Source organism: Mastomys coucha, unplaced genomic scaffold (genome assembly GCF_008632895.1).
Source record: "Mastomys coucha isolate ucsf_1 unplaced genomic scaffold, UCSF_Mcou_1 pScaffold17, whole genome shotgun sequence".
Classification (NCBI taxonomy): Eukaryota; Metazoa; Chordata; class Mammalia; order Rodentia; family Muridae; genus Mastomys; species Mastomys coucha.
This window is the reverse complement of record NW_022196899.1, coordinates 23,195,234-23,214,744: the sequence shown is the minus strand read 5'-3', so window position 1 is coordinate 23,214,744 and position 19,511 is coordinate 23,195,234. Positions and strand designations below refer to the sequence as shown.

Sequence of the window (19,511 nt, the reverse complement as noted above, 5' to 3'; positions counted from 1 at the left end):
AAGAGGGACCTCTGTATCTACTGTGCCAGGAAATACAAACCATCTTACCCAAATCTAATACCAGAAACCACAATTAAGTTATTTCAGAGCCGTGGGGACTTAGAGGACTAACATGTAGCAACACGAAGCAGAGCCAGCATTTGAACCCAGAACAAGGTGTGAGAGTCAGGTGGGGCCAGGAGCTCTGTAAAGAAGCAGCAGCACTGGACCTCCGCTGGGTGTGTCTTGGATGGCCAGTGTCGAAGCAATGACCTCCTATCACAGTTGCTGGAACCCCTTCCAGGCTTTCCAGGAGCCCAGCACGTGCTTGAGAACTAACACGGACAAGCCTCTGACGGGCAGTGTCCTTTTCAAAACAGCAGCACATTAACTGTCTCTCTTTCGAGAAAAACGTTTAAAGTATATTTAACTTCTATGCTGGTAAAACAATTGGGTTTGGTATTTGATGCCAACAGCCCTATGGAAATGCAGGTCATTCATAAACAGCAATAAGACACTATCTTGAGCTGACAATTGCTAAGGCTAGGTGGCCACAAGAACTCTATGCCATTCTATTCTTATATGTCTGTATGCACGTGTAAAACAATTTAAGCATATTTATTATCTTTCTTCCCTTCCCCACCCAAAGAAAACAAAAGCTGAGTGTGGCAGTGCATGCCTGTAACATACACCTGTAACATACCTGTAACATACCTATAACATACCTATAATCTCCACTGGGGAGGCAGAGAGAGGAAGAGCAGGAGTTCAAGGTCCATCTCCAGCTACATTACAAGTGGAAGGCCAGTCTGGACTTTGTAAGAGCAAATCTTTTTTAAAAAATGACCAATGGGCTGGTGAGATGGCGTAGTAGGTAAAGGTGCTTACTGTCAAGCTTGACAAGCCAAGTTCAGTCACAGGGCCTGCATGGTGGAGGGAGAGAGCTGACTCCCGAGTTGTCCTCTGACCTCCACAAATATGTATGGCATACACAAAGCCACTCCCTCCCTCACACAAATACATGTATTAAACATAAAAAAAATAAATAAACAAAACCCACAAACAAACAAATGAGGCCAATCAAAGCTCACCAGGTTAAGACAATTGTTGAGTTTGATCTTCAGGATCCACACAGTAGAAAATGAGAACCTGAAAGTTGTCCTGTGACAGCCACAATTTATCACGTGAGTTCGAGTGCAGATACACACATGCACTCATACTCACACTCGCACACACAAATCAACAAATAACCATAATAAAACATAATCAAAATATTTAAGCTGATAGGGTTTTAGAGTGCCAAAGTGATAGAGTTTATAGTCTTGAGACTTTAGAGTGATAGGGTTTATAGTCTTGTTTTAGACATTGCTCTTTTCACTTATGATCCCATATTTATGAAGTGTGGCACTCTTTCCTCTCCATGGTCAGGTATTGAGAATGTCCAGTAATCTACTGCTAACTTTATTGATAACTATTGTAATCTATTGCCTAATTTCAAAGCTGCCACAGAACTTGTCAGTTCTTCAGACATTTGCCCATGGAGCCATGCTATGCCTCCACTTGGATGTGACTTAACCAACCTCTTCAAGGGTGATTCCTGAAGAAGCAGGACTAGAAGAAGCAGCTCCACAGCAGGGAAGCCCTCGGGTGTTCAGCCTGGCATGCCACCAGCACTCTGGTGCAGGTTGGGGATGCTGGGGTTGCAGACTTTCAGCAATTCTTTCTGCTGGTGTCCAGCTCCTTCCTTATCTACAGGTGGATTCTTATCCACTGATTATTTCATCACATTTGTCTAGAATCTTCTTCTTGATATCATCCTTGATCTTGCCTTGAGGTTTCTCATCCTCAGTTGCTGCTTTCATGTTGAAGGTGTTAGACTCCAGTGAATTCCAGGAGGATACCTTATCTCTCTGCTTCCTGTGTTCAGCTTTGTCCCCTCAGCTTTCTGGATTATGCACTCAATATTCCCACAGCCCGGGCAGCCCCTGTCATTGGTGATGGTGACCTTGTCCTCCTTTTGTGTACCTTTAATCACAGCAGAAACATGGAGGATGCCATTGGCATCAATGTCAACAATGACTTTATTCCGAGGAACACTTTATTCTGAGGTGTTCCTGTGACTCAAATTTTCCAAGCAGGTTGTTATCCTTGGTCATGGCTCTTTCACTGTCACAAGCACACCTGGATGGTTGTCAGAGTCTGTGGTGAAGGTCTCTATCTGCTTGGTAAGAATGGTGGGAATGTGCTTGATAGGGAGTAGTGTCAGTACCAAGGGAAAGGGGTGTAACATCCAAAAGCAGTGAATACTGGACATTCCGGATCCTGAACATTGGAGACAAGTCAGACTCTTATCTAAACACAATGGTGTCCTGGACAGTTGCACTGTAAGCATCAGCTTCGCCAAGTTAATACTTGTACTCCATTTTGTTCCACTGAAGCAGTCATGCAGAATAGTCACCACGTAAATCACGGATATGTGACTCGTCTAGTTTGGCATCTTTAAAGCCTTTTCTACAGGCTCCTCCGTGCCATGGAGCAGGCCAGCATTCTACTCTTCAAATCCAACATGAGTAATGGAGGTATAGAAGTCAGTTTCCTCACAGAGAGAATCTGTGTCAGTCCTGGCCTAGGTGTTAGAGGAGAGGGTATACTTCGCCCATGCATGACCTGTGTGTAGAGATGGGTCTCTCTCTGATCTCACTAATGTGCTTCTTGTGCTCCTGTTTAAACTTGGCAATAAAAATGGTTGACCTTTTGGTTGTCCACATTTTCTCCACCCAACCATGTATCTCTGTAGATTTGACTACAAAAGTTCCATCTTAAGAGTGAGGACTGATATATCAAAAGTACCACCTCCAAATAAAACATCAGCACATTCCTTTCAGCCCCAACCCTTCTATCTAAACCATGAGCAATGGCAGCAGCAGCTGGATCGCCGATAAGTCTAAGTACATTGAGGCCAGCAACAGTTCCAGCATATTTTGTCATCTCTCACTGAGAGTCATGGAAGTAAGCTGGCACCATGACCATAGCATTGGTGTCAGGCCTCCCTAGATAGGTTTCTGCAGTTTCCTTTATCTTTGTGGTCTTTGTCGAACCATAGAGGATGCCTCCTCTGTGTAGAAACATTTTGTTTCCCCTTTGTATTCTACTTGGACCATGGCCCTGCCTACATCACTCACCACCATGAAGATCCAGTGCTTCATATCAGACTAAACAAAGGCATCATCAAACCTGCATCCAACTAGACATTTGGCATCAAGAACTGGGTTGATGGGGTTCATCGAAATCTTATTTTTCACAGCAGCCTCAGTTAACCAGTCTGTGTCAGTAAAAGCAACTGCACTTGGTATGATTCAATTACCCTGGTCATTGGCAACTAATCCTCTCCTGCTAGGCAGGAAGACACACACATGGGAGTAAGTGGTGCCATGATCAATGACAACTGCATGTCCCTCAGACATGGTTGCTTATATGTAGGCCTAGCTGGGCTGGTGATGAGGCCGTACAAATCCCTGGGAGCTGCCCCATATTCAATGAGCTCTGACAATGTTTTGGAAACTGCATATAGCACGACTTTAGAGAGGGGTACAGCAACACGTATGCTCACTACTAGAATCCCCGTTCTAAGATTTTATATTTTAAATGACTGAAAAGCAATGAGAGAGGGACTGGGCATCACAGGAGCTCATTTCAAATGGGGGATGGAGACCCCTGCAAACAGGACATCTCCGTGGAGTGTCACAACTGTGTGAGAGGCCTCTCTGACTAGTTTCCTAGTTACATCTCTCACCCAGCCCTAGCTCCCACTATTCTTAGCATGTCTGTCCTCACACAATGTGTGGTTTAGCTTCTCCAAATGATGAGTTTGCCTCTGTCATTTCATTCATGGTCAGCAGGACAGCTTCCTGGTGCTTTCTGTTTTGAAGGATTTCTGAGAAGGAACAGACTATCAAGCCTGTAAGACATTTCCCTACTCTCAACCTTTCTGTTTTCATTGTTGTTAATAATTAATATAAAAATAGGAATTGTATATGACCCAGCATCCGGGAACCAGTAGACGGGTATCAGATACAAACCCAAGGCAGATTTCAACGTGCCAGTCTGACCCACTTTGCTGCATAACACTCAGATCACTTTGGCCAGGGAGTCGAGTGTGTCAATACATTTTAAAAATCCGATCTGATTACAGTTTCCTTGTAAAAGCTAATCAGGCAGAAGGATTTCCCCATACCTCTAAGTAGAGCTGGCCATTTACAGAGCTGTCCCCAGAGATGACCTGGCCTCCTCTCTGTGTCTCCTTTGTCATTTCTATGCTTTCTCTGTTCTTGTCCCATGCCACTGCCTCTTTAAAAACGTGCCAGTAGTAAACCGATTCACTTCTTAAACATAAAGAAGGAGACCATCAGACAATTACTGTTCTGGTCAAAAGAGGTTCAATGGTGAACAAGGCACAGTTCTTCTCTTCAGAGACATTGAAACCTTCACCTCAGTGGTCACACGGGACCAGGCTACCAGGGAGAGGGGACACAGGTTCTGCACAGTGAGCACCAGTGGCTAAGAGTTAACTACACAGATCAATGAAGCCAGAGAAAGGAGAGAGAACCATCTTGGGTGGTTTTGAAGTTAAGGCATGGACCTGAAAAGAAAAGAAAAAAAATGCCATTCCAAAATATATGAAGTAAGCATGCATTTGCTTCTATTTCTTCAAAAATGTGTTTAGGTGTTTGTATCACAGTAGAAAAAAACATGGAAGAATATCTGTGTGGCTGTAGATGTTTCTTCATGCTTCTGCCTCTAGGTGCTGGGCTTAAAGGTACGCACCCCACCCAACCACTGCCTGATAGGTGTCCTTTGAAAGCACACTGTGTTTCTCCCCTTGTAAAATATATTCTCAGTGATATTGGGTTGTAGAATGGACCAAGAAAGGATTTACACAAGGAACTCTCTAAACCAATGCTTTCTCAGCCTTCGTAACGCTGCGACCCTTTAATACAGTTGCTCATGTTATGGTGACCCACAGCCATAAAATTATTTTCATTGCTGCTTCATAACTGAATTTTGCTGCTGTTATGGATGGAAATATCAGTGTTTTCCAATGATCTAAAGTGACTCCTGGGAAAAGGTCATTTGATTCCCCAAAGGGTCTTAACCCAAAGGTTGAGAAACAGTGCTGCTCTTAAGTGCTCTTGCAGAGCCTATCCAGAGAAAGGAAGGTCACCAACCTGGTCTCCCTCACTCACTCTTTCTTTTCATTTTCCCTTTTTTCTTTTTCTTTTCTTTTTCCTGACAGAATCTCACTGTGTAGCCTTGGCTGGCCTCAAACTCAGAAAGCTCCACCTGCCTGTCTCCTGAGAGCCCGCATTAAAGGTGTGCATCACCACGCCTGGCTCAGCTTCCTTTTTACTTCTAGGTTAGAGCATCCCTTAGCCCTGATATGCCCAGAAACAGCAATGGAAACAGACAATTGCCTGGGACCGCGGCCCTACAACCCCAGAGCTCACCAGAGTCTCATGGGTTGGGTAAGAAAGAACAGGAAGAACTTTTACAGAGACTGACTCCTATAATCCATCCACAGCCTGCACCCTCAATGCCACCATCTCCCTGTCCACAATCTTCCTTTGGTGGTTTTCCAGGCCCAACCCAAGACTTACCTCCACATTTGTCTATACCGGATTTCACCCTTGGAAGTTCTATGCAGGGCCGTTTTCTAGAGAGCTGGCTCAGAAAATGGTTTCAGTTTTTTGTTTTGTTTTGTTTTGTTTTCCCTTCCTGAACACACTGACTCCAACTCCTCAAGTGTTCAGGAGAAATTATCAGGTAGTGTACCAGAGTGTAGGCACTCGATCAAGTGGAATCCCACCCATTAAGGAGCCTCGTCAGGTGATGTATGTACAAGGCACAGGCATTTGATCAGCCCCACCCAGTTAATGAGCCTTGCCAGGCTGTTTGCTGGGTGCAATCACACCTGAGAGCAGAGAGCCAGGGAAGGCCAGCGAGCTGGAGATGAAATCAACGGAAAAAAAGACTAAACTAGTCAAGAGCTGGGAATAGAGGAAGGAGGCACATGAAGAGCTAAGCAAGCACCTATGCACACAGTCATCCGAGCAGGAAGGTACAGCGCTCACACGGAGAAAACGTCTTATTCATTCTTCAAAAAATGTGTCTGCAAAAGACTGACTTAGGCTGTGTTCTCCCTTTCGGCTTGACAATGCTGACTCCGCACTATCTTTTAATGTTTAAGATGTTATTAGTAGCCAGCCGGGCGGTGGTGGCGCACGCCTTTAATCCCAGCACTTGTGAAGCAGAGGCAGGCGGATTTCTGAGTTCAAGGCCAGCCTGGTCTACAGAGTGAGTTCCAGGACAGCCAAGGCTACACAAAGAAACCCTTTCTCGAAAATACCAAAAAAAAAAAAGAAAAAAGAAAAAAAAAAGATGTTATTAGTAAGTTAAGGTTATATTCCATGGAACCTGAAGAATTAAATTTTTTTATCTATTTCTCTTGTATAAATTATTTTTATTTTATGCCCTTTGGATAGGTGAAGAGTAGTTGTCTTTGCTGTCATTACATTTGGACTGAACATATTTAAAAAAAATTTTTTTGAAGAGTGCTTCTCAGGGCTCATTTTTGATCCAGTTTTCATTGTTGCTTATCAAAGAGAGATGCATTTCTCCCCAACCCCCTGCAAAACATAGTCTGTTAAGAAAGGAAATCTTGTTGCATATAAGCACAGGGTGAGAGCCTTGAGAATACTCTGCCAAGATGTGAGCCAGGTACAGTAAAGCAGGTGCTTAGGAGACAACTTACATCAAGTTTCTGAAGTAGTTAAATTCGTGCAAACTGGAAGATCCGCTTGCCAGGAACCAAGTAGCGATCGTGGTGAAGAAACGGAAGTGGATGAGGAGGCTCAGGCTGCAAAGTGGGCCGACAAGAAAGTTGTGGCCATCTGTGGCACAGTGGGATGGGTACATCCAGTGCCACTGAGCCATACTCCGAAAATGGTCACTACAATACATGACATTGTGTTTTCATTGTCCATGCATGGGCTAACGGACATGCTGGCTGCTTCTGACTATGGTGAATAATGTAGCGGTGAACAGGGAGGAGGATGTATGTGTACAGTAGGATATGGACTTTCTTGGCTCTAAGCTAAGAAGTGGTATTGTGGGCTCACACGGTAGTTCCATTTCTAGCTTCGTGAGGACTCTCCACAATGACTTCCACAGTGGCTGCACTCATTTGCACTCTACCGACAGGGGATGGTATTTCCCCTTTCCACGCACCCACGTATCCATGCACCCACCCACGTACCCATGCACCCACGCATCCATGCACTCATGCATCCATGCCAGCATTTGTGTCTTTTGTCCTCCACATGTAGAGGACATGACCACAGGTCATGTAGGCTCAAGACAGATCTCCGTTTTAATGAGGTAACCAAAGACTGGAGGCCTAGCCAGTAAACTCTCCTTCCCAGACACTCCTCCCTGCAAAAGGTATTTAGTTTTAGGTCTGCCCAGAGAAGGAGGGTACAGTTTTACTCATCCACTTTCTGCCATGACAATAAATGCCTTAAAACCATGGACTGCCTCTTTTCATTGGGATCCGCTGTGAGGAGCCATGGAGGCTCTATAGCCTTTGCCTATAGAGCCACAGTCTAATCTCCTGTAGAAGGCCTCTCTGTGCTCCCAGCCATAGTGACCACCAAGCCCAACCCCCTAAGCCAAGGACTCTCCCTGTGGGATCAACCAGAGCTCCCTTTCTTTTCCCCCTCATCCTGGGCTAGATCCAGCCTGTGGGCCCCACTCCGTTCTTGGCTCTTCCGTGGCATCCAGAGGCACCTGGGTGTCTGAAAGCCTAAAAAGCAGACATCCCCGACCTCCGTACAGGCCTGGGGACCCCCAAGCCAGCTCCGGCTGGCCCCAGGACCTCAGACTGTGCTTCCCCACCCCTGGAGCAGTGTCCCATGGCTTCCCCACAGCCTGACACCCACCCAGTGAAAGCATAGGTAAACTGCAGTCACTTCTCTTGTCCTGCCTCCACAAGTGGTCAAGGCCTGTGGCAGAGCAAATGCAGGACCCCCATAACCCTACATTAAGGAAATAAAAAAAAAGAAAGAAAGAAGGAAAATTTTCATAGATGACGAAGATACAAAGCTAATCAAGGTGTCCTGTTGGTACCTAAATCTCTCCCTTCACTGTGCAGCTGGAGGCCTTCCTCCTGTGTTCTTCTATCCATACAGAAACCTCTGCCTCTGCTCTCTTTCTATAAACCCTATTAGATCAGCATCTGACCTTTATTGCCTCAAGACCTCAATTGATTACCTTAAAATGCTATATGTCTAATATAGTCATAACTTTGGAGGTAGAACTTCAATATGTATGGATTTGAGGAGTGCAAAGAACCCCATGTCTATAATGTCTACAATATGCCACTTTAGACACAGGGCGCAAAGAACCCCATGTCTATAATGTCTAAAATATGCCACTATAGACACAGGGTGCAAAGAACCCCATGTCTATAATGTCTATAATATGCCACTATAGACACAGGGTGCAAAGAACCCCATGTCTATAATGTCTACAATATGCCACTATATGTCAACTCACATTGGGCATCTCACAATCACTTGTAATTCCAGCTCTAGGAGGCTTCTGGCCTCTGCTGAGACTTGCACACACACACACACACATGCACACACACACACACATACACACACACGCACACACGCATGCACATGCACATAATATAAAATTTTAAGTAACTATTTTTAAAAAGTGAGTCCATGAGTCCAGCATGCCACCATGGTGAAGGACATTTTTGGAAAAATGTAAAAACTTTACCTGTTGTAAAAAGAATGTCAAACAATTTTTGGACATTTAAAAACTGCCCTAAAAATATAAAAAGGGCTAGTGAGAAAGTGAAAAGCTACAAGTGGAAGGCAGAGAGAAACTAGCTTTTTCTATAACAGGATTCCATAAAATAGAAACTGAAAGCAAACACTGAGACCTTTAGCTCATGAAAGATTAATGAAACAAAGACCCTTATAACTCACATACCGAGTTAACTTGACTAAGAAAATGCACCCGTAACTGGTAACACTAAGACATGTTTAGTAAAAACTAATGATTCAGAGAGAGAGAGAGAGAGAGAGAGAGAGAGAGAGAGAGAGAGAGAGAGAGAGAGAGAGAGAGACTAAAAGGCCAAACTATTGGTAAGGGAAAGGAATTCAGCCGTCATCAGGTTTTACAGCAGCCATAGACTGTACTCCCGAGTTTTTAGCTACTCAGCTTTATGCTCTCCACGGTCCCGTGCTTCCAGCCCCCACCCAGAGCTTTTTGGATTTGCAAATCACACACACACACACACACACACACACACACATATACCAGTTAATTTTAAAATGCCTTAGCTACCTCAAAGGCTGGGCACTCCTTAACCCTTCCCAAGCTAACCCGGGCCCAATCTGAAAAGTGGCTAGTGGCCACTTACCTGAATTCCTACATGGCTCCTTGGCTCTATCTCCTGCAGCTCTAAATCTCTTCACTCTCCCACCACATCATGTAGATCCTCCATCTCCTCCCCAATGTATCCTAACCCTCAAAATTCACCCTGTCTCCCTTTGCCCAGCCATTGGCTGCAGGCATCTTTATTGATCCATCTAAAACCATTGGCAACAAAGACCTTTAGTGTTTGGACACACAGATTCCCAATTGAATCAAAGAATTAGAACCAGTCTCCAACAGTAGAGCGTTCCTAGGACTAAGGACTGTTACCAGGACTGGAACTGAGTGCGCACAGATAAACCTTCACATTCATGGTCTACTGAGGATGGATGCCTACCACACATCAGCAACAACCTAACTTAAAATGCATCAATGTCTTAAGCAGAAGGGTGAAAACTCTCAGAAGGAGACGCTAGGGCAGGTCTTTGCAACTCTGAATTTTTCACTTCATAGATAGAATGCCAAAACCTAAGCAACGGTGGCCAGCAGGGAGGGGAGTAAATAAGAACAACATTCAAAGCTTTTACTCTTTCATGCGTCAGGCAATTAACAGCTTTTAAGAGAGAGAGAACCAGCCCATGAATCAGTGAATTACTATACACATGGCCATTTCTCCTCCAGACAAAATGTATGACCATGTGTACTGCCCAAAGTTCCACCCACTGTGAAGATTTCCCTCCCTGTCCCAGGGTTGTATCAGAAAGGGGTTGTAATGCCCAGCTGTCTGCTTCTGGGTGGTGCCTGCAGAACCATTGGTAACCCCCAGGCAGGTATAGGTGCATGCTTGGCAGTAGACAGCATTGTAACAGGAATAGAAAACACAGGTATTTGGGCAGCTTCATTTGATTTGCTTGCGCCTTCAGGGCCTGCTTCAGCCCCATCCCATATATACATACCACTTCCATTTGATAACAGACTGCTGCTGTGCACGCCCTACTTTATGACTTGGTGAGTCTGATAACACCCAGCACATGGTGGACAGTTCAGGTCACATGGGAACTTGGTGGCCCATTGTCAAACATTCAGTTTCCACTAAGACCCAATAGCTGACCAAAAGTTGTCTCTCAAAGAGAAAATAGTTGTCTGCAGATGATGGTAGTACAGCCTTGCTCCAAAATCCAAAGGTCTCTTTTGTGATTGACCTATAGGTACCTGCTAAAGACTCCACACAGCTTATCTGTCATTGCCACCTCAAATACCATCGAATCTGCCAGATCACCTAGTCCAAGTAGTGGAGTAGCCTGCATAGCATCCTAGACCTACAAACCCTCTCCTGTTCCAGGCCCCACACAAAGCTAGCAGCTTTCTGAGTCATTTGGTATACGGCTGGAGTAGACCCACTAAATGTTGTACTTCTTTCTTGGTGGTGGGAGGGGCCAGGTACAAAAACTTATCCTTTACCTTAGAAGGAATATCTCTGCATGCCCCACACCAATGGACTTGTAAGAATTTTACTGAGGCAGACAACCTTTGAATTTTGGTTGGATTTACTTCCCATCCTCTGATGCACATCTGTGTTACCAGGAAATCCTAAGTGACAGCTGTCTCCTGCTCATTTGGTCCAACCAGCATAATGACATCAATATAGCGCACCAGTGTGATATTTGTAGAAGATAGACGATCAAGATCCTTCTAACTTAGTCATGACACATAGCTGGAGACAATATGTTTTGAGGTAAGATTGTACATGTATACCACTGGCCTTGCCAGCTGATAGCAAATTGCTTCTACTGGTAGCTACGGACAGGTACGGAACAAAAGCCATTTTGCTAGATCAATAGCGATAGACCATGTACCAGGAGATGTGTTAATCTGCTCAAGTAAGAAAGGACACCACATCTGGTACTGGTACAGCAGCTGCAGTTTGAGCTAATACTGGATTGAGTTTTTGATAGACGACTGTCATTCTCCACGGTCTGTCGTCAGCACTGGGCAGATAAGAGAGCTAAAGGGAGATGTGGGAACCACCACCCCCTGCATCTTTCCAGTCCTTGATGGTGGTACCAATCTACCAAGCTCTACAGTTACTCCAGGAATGGGATATTGTTTTCGATTTATTCTTTTTCCTGGCAGAGCCAACTCTAAAGGTTTTTATTTAGCCTCTCCAACCATAATAGCTCTCACTCCACCAGTCAGGAAACCAGTGTGAGAATGCTGCCAACTTCTAAGCATATCTATACCAATTATAAAATCTGGGACTGAGGCAATAACCACAAGATGAGTTCAGGGACCACTGGATGTCTACTATGAGTCGGACATCAGCCTAAAACCCATTAATCAGCTGACTCTCATAAGCCACTACTTTAACTGAAGGCCGCAATGTTCCCTAGGATCTCCTGGAATCAGTGTCAATTCAAAATCAATGTGTAACAGACTCCAGAAAGCTGAGTGTTTCCTTTTCGCAAGTGTACAGTTACCTTGGTGAAAGGCTGTAAGGTCCTCTGGGGAAGGACGAAGGAAAGGCTAGCAGTAAAGCCTTTAGGTATTTTATCAAGATCCTTCCTCAGGGATATCTGGTTGTCCCCTCATCCAAGAGTTGCTGGGTCTGCGATCTGGTTCAAGTCTGGAAATTGGTTGATGGGCCAAATTTTCCTTTTGCCGCAATCCCATGTTTAAGAACTTCTCCGCTTATATAGATCAAACAAAAATGCAGCAGGCTTCTTATCTATTCTATCTCTGCAAATATCATCATTTATTAACCAGTACCAACTGTCCACAGAAGTCATGCAACCATAAAAACCACTTTGTCTGTGCTGACCGTTATGTAAAGGCTAGGCAGTTGTGGACATTGCTTTGTCGATGCTGTCCATTATAATAACTACGAATACTTTTGCCTTTGGCTGATACCTGGTCCCTGCTACCTCGGGGCCCAGTTAAACCCATTGCATTTAATTATCCAGTTGGGCAGCAGCATCTCCAACCCTAAGGTCTGGCTCAAGGGAAGGGGCATTGATAAAGCTCTTCAGATGTCCCTCTCACCATTTTGTATCTTACAGGGTTAGGGAAAGGCTTGTCTTCTGGGCCTTCCCATTATGGAGGATTAGGTTTCACACAGTGTACCCACTTTAGCATTGTCATTTCCCAGAGTCTTAAAATCCCTTCATCAACACTAAGCCAAAGGATATCAGGCATATTCAATTCCTTTTCAGTAGGTCATCTTCTGACAAATGCTTCAGGCAGCCATTCTTACAAACCTTTGCTTTGTTTTTAGGTATGCAAGCTTCCATATTAAACCTGGAATCTTCTTCACCCAATGGGCTCATTTGAATACACGCAACCTGATTCAGTTTTAGGTTCCTCCCACCACTATCCCATACCCTTAAAATCCATTCCCACACATATTCCCCAGACTTCTGCTTGAGTGAATTAGAAAACTCTTTAAGCTCTTTAGTAGTGTGGCCCACCTCCTCATGGACCACACTCTCTACCTCCCTTTCAGGAACCTGTTTTTCCTTGAGTCTGACCACGGAGTCCAGAGGCCTGGTGGGCCCTGAGAGACATCAATACTATATTGCCTAGCATTTCTTTCCACAGAAGTTGCTGCTTGTTTAGGAGGCAATGATTATTAGTGGGAATTAATTTCCTCAGTCAAGGGCATAAAAGGCAATAATATATCAGGGGATTGGGGCAGGGGTCTATCTTTTACTGGGGTTAGAGAGACTACTTCCTCAGATGAGATAAACCTCCGAGAATCAGAAGGTTCAAAGTTCCCAGCTTCCACAGCACCACCCCCCCCACACACACACATCCCTATCTCAGGTTATAGGATTCTATTCTTTAAAATTAATGTTATTATTTTAACCTCTGACAGCTTCTGAGGCAGAGGCTTGGATTTTTCGTGGAGTTCAGACACCCTTACAATGAGGGCTTCAGTCTAAATTTCTGCAACTTGAGCTCTGTAGCTACTGGGAAAGCTCTCTTCCAGGGCACACTTAGAAAGCTTTAGTCTGTTTATGTGCATCTAGGGCTGGTGAATTCTAACACCGAGTTCATTGCTGTCCTTCACTCTGTTCCGAAATGCTAGAAGTTAGTTAGCTTTATCACAGAGCCCATTCTTTTCCCCTGTCAATCTATCCAGATATGCTAGGAGCAATCAGCGGGTGCCACCATTTTCCCTACCATCTCACAAGTAGTCAAAGCTGTACAATGTACAATGTAAGATCATTAAATCATTTAAATCGCTAAATCTCTCACAATCGGTGAATCAGGACAATCAAGGGCATTTGTTTCCTTAAGTTTGTAAAATAGTTCACACCACGGGCTTGCAGTAGTCTCTGAGCTTCTGAGAGAGGCTTCAGTAACTGTAGGTGTTAACAAATGGAAAGTCTACTGCAGGTGCTTTGTAGTTCTGTTGCTCTAGAACTACTTCTGGTACTAAAATCTGTATTAGTCAGGGTTCTCTAGAGGTTCAGAATTTATGGAATACACACATATACATACACATGCGTACATATATATACACATGTACATATGTATATGCATATGTGTGTGTGTGTGTGTGTGTTAGAATGGCTTACAAGATATAGTCCAATAGTCCATCTGGTCCAACAATGGTTGTCTACCCACAGAAGGTCCAAGAATCAGTAGTTGTTTGTACACATGGCTGGACATCTCAGCTCATGGTCAGTAGACATGAGGATCCCAAAGAAGTAAGCTCTAATGCCATTGATGGAAGAGACTATCCAGTGAGAGCAAGCCGTCAAAGATGAAGTTTCTGTCTTCTGTGTCCTTTATAAAGGCTGCCAGGAGAAGGTGCAGCCCAGACTTAAAAATCTTCTCACATTAAAAGTAGGTCTTCCCACTTCAAATGACTTAATTAAGAAAAAAAAAAAATCTTTCACAGATGTACCCAGCTACTTGGTAGTAAAATTGAAAACAAAGAAAAGGCATCGAAACTGTGAAAAGTTTTTATGTAGTATTAGATATTTATTTAAGCAAAATCCTGACGTTAAGAGCCATATTGGAAAGTGTAGAGAGGACAAAACTATAAAATGAAACAAGACAAAAACCAAACCCATTATCTGGCTACAAAGAAGATGGTAATATCTAGAAAAGAAACAGGAGCTGGCCAGGCCCCAGCCTGACCCCAACATCACAAAACCAAAAGTGAGATAACAACACAAACATGTCAGACAGGCAGGGTAGCACAGAAAAGCACGAGCATTGAAATAAGATGCCCGAACAAAGCCCTTATTATATTTACAGTTTTCAAGATTTGACAGGTGAAGTCTCTAAAAGTTATTCCTTCTTGTCACACGCCCCCCAAAAGAAGTTAGAAATCACAGTGATGGTCTCTTTGGGGTTTGTAATCTGGAGGACAATAAAAAGATAGCCCACCTCTTGGTGAAACAATTGACAGCTGTTACTTTGTGATTTTACAAAAGAAGAGACACCCTAAACTCTAACCACTATTTCAAGTCTAAAACTTATAGATCACAGAGAAGCCTTAAGCATAGTAAAAGAAAATTGTTCTTTTAATATAAAACAACCTCTCTCCCTCCCTCTCCCCTTGGTGTTTTCCCTTCCACTCTCTTATCCCCACCTCCCCCCACCCCCACCCCAGTCTCCTCCCTGCCTCCCTCCTCCACTCTCTTCCCCTATGCAAAATCATTTAACACAGTTGTGAACTGAATTCATCAACGTTTTTTCTAGCTCACCATCCTGAGAGGATTGCCTAAGGTGGTTGTTTGTTTGTTTGTTGGTTGGTTGGTTGGTTGTTTTGTTGTGAAGCAAGGCTGAGCAAGAGGAGACACTGATAATTATATTCTCTATTTTGTCCTTAAGATCATCGACCAGGCCACTAACATGGGCCACTAACAGAGGAGCCTGTCCTGCTGGAGCTTTGAGCTCTGCTGAGACCATCTTCAGAGTGGATTCCTCACAATCCCTGGTTCCTAACACTGCCATCCCAGCTTCTGAGTGTCTCTAGAGATTCTCTGAAATACTGGTGGAAATTGACCAAAATGAAAGTGTCTAGTTTGTCAGGAATCAAATGGATTTATAAAAGTATTAATGGAGCCCAGGTCATGAGTTCGTACGTGTCTGCAAAGACATCTGAGAAAGTTTGAATCGGGCCTTTTCAGCTTCCATAGTTGGAAGATGCTCTGCTTCCCTACCTGAGGATTTCTCCAAACACAGCGGAGACTCCAGGCATGTGGGACTCAATGATCTCCTCACTAACAGGGTTTAACTTGTCTATTTCATACTTCTCTTCCACTTACATGGTTTTTTTTTAAATTGATTTACTTTATTCTGTGTATATGCTTATATGCCTGAGTATATGCGTGTGCATCTCATGTGTGTACGTGCCCTCAGAGGCCAGACTAGGGCATCATATCCTGTAGGGATAATCTCTTGTGTACTGTGTAGGAGCATTACCTGTCAAGAAAAATCTGATGGCCAATAAGCTGAGGCAGGGTTAGAAGAAGGGACATCCAGCAGAGAGAGAAGAACTCTGGAAAAGAGTCAGGTGGGAAGATTTCGTCGTTCAGACTTGGAGGAAGTAGGTGTGAGACTTAGGTAACCAGTGGCAGACACGAAATAGTATAAATGGGATAACTGAGTTACGAGCTAGTCTAGCTTAAGGCCTGGGCCTTAATTCATAAAATAATAAGCCTCCAAGTCATTATTCGGGAACTGGGTCACAGGTGGAAAAAGGCCCATGGTTACAATATCCCCCTCGGAGTTACAGGCCGCTATGAGCTGTCCTCTGTGACAGCAGCAAGGGTTCGTAACTGATAAGCCATCTCTCCCGCCCCTCATTTATAGTCTTCATGTACATAGAATTGTGGGGCAAGTAGACCGTGCCACCAGGCAGAACCGGTAAGGTTGAGTGAGTCCAAACCCTGTAAATCTCAGAATTGAGAATGGTAGGCATGGGGCCCGCTCCCTGCCTGCCTCTACCTGCTCTGGAATTCCAACCACAACACTCCTCTGAGAGGATCAGAGCAATCAGTCAGGAAGTGTAAAACCTGGAGTTCTCCATACTAATGAGGTTCTTCCCTGCCCGGGCAGCCCTTCTAGCAAAAGGTATTTAATCCCTGGTTCACCAAGGGGATGCATTCACATCCACCATCAAATTGAACAAGCAAGGACCACCGGCTCTTCATCCAGGATCACCTTGGGGGCGGGGAGGGAGGACCAGGGAGCTTTGTTATAAAGAGCCGCACCTAAATCTTCCAGAGAAGGCCTTCTCTCTCACAGCTCCTTCATATTTTGGCACTCAGAACCAAACTAGGTTCTCTGCCTTCTCCTTCCTGCCAGGCATGTGGATGCCCAGAGAGGAAGTGTGGACCACTAGGGATCCCGTTCCGACTCCCAGCAGTATGCCAGTGGGGCCTGGGTGCACAGGAGACTGGGAACCACAGCCATCACCCCAGAGTTCACTGTTTCCCGCTCTAAGAAAACAAGGACTGAGGACCCCCCATTACAGACTGTGTTCTGCCTCCCCTGAGCGGTTTCCCAGCTGCGCTCGGAGCACCCCGGTGGCGAAGCAGACATGCAACCCAGGATAGAATAATTGTTTTTATTCAAAATTTCATTCATTATATTTACCTATCTATTTATTTAGTGGTGGGGGGAGGCGGGGGAGGCGGGGGGAGGGCACAAGTGCCATCGTGTACGTGTGGACACCAGAGGACAACTTTCAGGAGTTGGCTTTCTTCCTCCGGATGGATCCCAGGAATGGGACTCAAGCCATCAACCTTGGTGGCAAGTGCTCTCACCCACTGAGCCATCTCCCAGGCTCCCATTGTACATATACAAACCTGTGTAAGGTAGTGTGTGATCGCTCCATCGGTAAGGCACCTGCTGCAGCGTAGATGACCTGAGTTCCACCTTCAGAACCTGTACTGTGCAAGGCAAGAACCAGTCCCCATGGTAGGCTCCACATCTGTCTGCAATCGTTAAACTAATTATTAAAGTAAAAGAGGACTGTGACATTAGATATTGTTGGTTGGCCCTCTAGGTGCCACCACTCCTGATGAGTTTGATTATTTTGTGGCATTTGTAAAGAGTCTCAAACACCCTCTGTTCTACTTCTTTCCTTCTAAGGCAGGTTCTCCCATACCCCAGGCCTTGACATCACTATGCTGCTGAGCATGGCCTTCAATTTGTGGACCTCCTTCCTGTGCCTCCATAGGATGACGGGCATCTCCCATCTTGTTCAGTTTGTATTGGAGCTGGAAATCAAACCCAGGGTTTTGGGCACGCTAGCTAAACACTCTATTTATTTTTATGTGTATGAATGCTTTGCCCACACAAATGTGTGTATACCACATGCATGCCTATGCCTGCAGAGGTCAGAAGAGCTAGTTCCTCCCTGGAACTAGAGTTAGGAGTGGTAGCCACCATATGGGAGCTGGACGTCAAACCTGGCCATAGCAATAAGTGCTTTTATCTGCCGCCGTCTGTCAGACCAGTGAAACATCTCCCTAAAAGTAGGTAGTTCCCAGATCATTAACAATGAGGGAACTAACTTACAGGTAAGTCAACGAGGCTCAGGGATCCTTTAGAAATTTGCCAGAGGTCAGGAAGTTAGGAAATAGAATAGTGAGATTTTTTAATCCAAACTCCTGGGTTCTCAGACCTTCGCTCTTAGTCATCAGACACACCCACCACTGTCTAATGACCCCCTTGTGGTAACGGATGGAATGCAGGACTACCAAGCTACATCTCAAGAGCCCCAACAACTTATCCCAATACAGACAGCCATGCTTTTCTGATGCAGAATATAAGCTGAAAGCTGTTGTTGTAAATTGTTACATTTGTTTTATGTTCCTGGTATGCACGAGCTTCTCACCACCTACCCAAGAGCCCTAGATTTACGAATGAAAGATACACATGCACCTGCGTGCGTGCGCACACACACACACACACACTGGCTTATTTTTAATATGTCTTAAGTAGCACAATGGCTGGTTGCTTCCAAACTTCTCTGTGGCTACCACACTCCCACCCCGACATCTCTGCTTTATTACTTACTAAATCTACATTTATCTTTGTTGTCCATGGACCCTTCTGGGCAGCCCTTGTTTCGGCCATCTAGCCCTCCTGCTCCTTCCCAGCAGGATCTGTCCTATGACCTTCTCATGGCAGACTCCTCAGAGGCGACTTACGCCACAATCATGGCTCAGATTGTTGGGACCTTAGCAGGAGGAAAGGAATTTTAGCAACAGGTGGCTGTCATATTGTATCTTCAGTTAAGAAGGAAGTGGAAGCAGGAAAATTACTGCAAATATTGTAGAAAACAACAACCAAATCCTTTTTTGTTCAGTCCGGGACCCCAGCCTATGGGACGTTGTACCCCACGTAGAGGACAATGCCTCCTAAAAAGCTCAGTTAAGCTTTTTTTTAGAAACACTGTCCCTGACCTGCCCCAAGAATTGTTTCCTAGGTTATTCTGAATCACATTCACAATGAAGACCGACCACCACACTTGAGAGACAACTAACAGAACTTATTTCCATTTCCAGAAACAATGTCAAAGAAAAGAGAGAGATCATTCAGTGACCACCCCTAAGAAGGTCACCAGTGGTGGCTTGTGTGGAAGGTCACCTTCCAATGGTGGCTTGTGTGGAAGGTCACCTTCCAATGGTGGCTTGTGTGGAAGGCCAGCCTTCCAATGGCGGCTTGTGCGAAAGGCCACCTAACAATGGCGGTTTGTGCGGAAGGCCAGCCTTCCTTGAGCTCCTTGTGCAGTGTGGATTTATATTTCATCTAGAACCATTCCTAGGTGCATTTTACGAATTGTCAAAGAAGATTAGTACAGAAAGAAAGAAGTCTGCAGAGCTGTGACGAGAAACGTTTTACATAAAGAAAATGTTTACATGTTAGACATAGTCATATCTGGTTACTGTTTTCAGTTAGAAATTAATCACAACGTAAGGAGCTATGGCTGTGTGTCAAGTTGGGTAGACTCATGATGGCTGTCCTTTTCTTTTTTTTTTTAACACATTCAACATTTTATTTTACACTAAATGTAATAAATAATAAAATAATAATCAACAAAAAATAAATTTAAAAAA

At 44.5% G+C, this 19,511-nt stretch overlaps 1 pseudogene; it reads right to left on the bottom strand.

Annotated features, from left to right (window-relative positions):
• Positions 1-1,630: 1,630 nt before the first annotated feature.
• Positions 1,631-3,443, bottom strand: LOC116094778 (annotated as a pseudogene).
• Between the last annotated feature and the right edge of the window lie 16,068 nt (positions 3,444-19,511).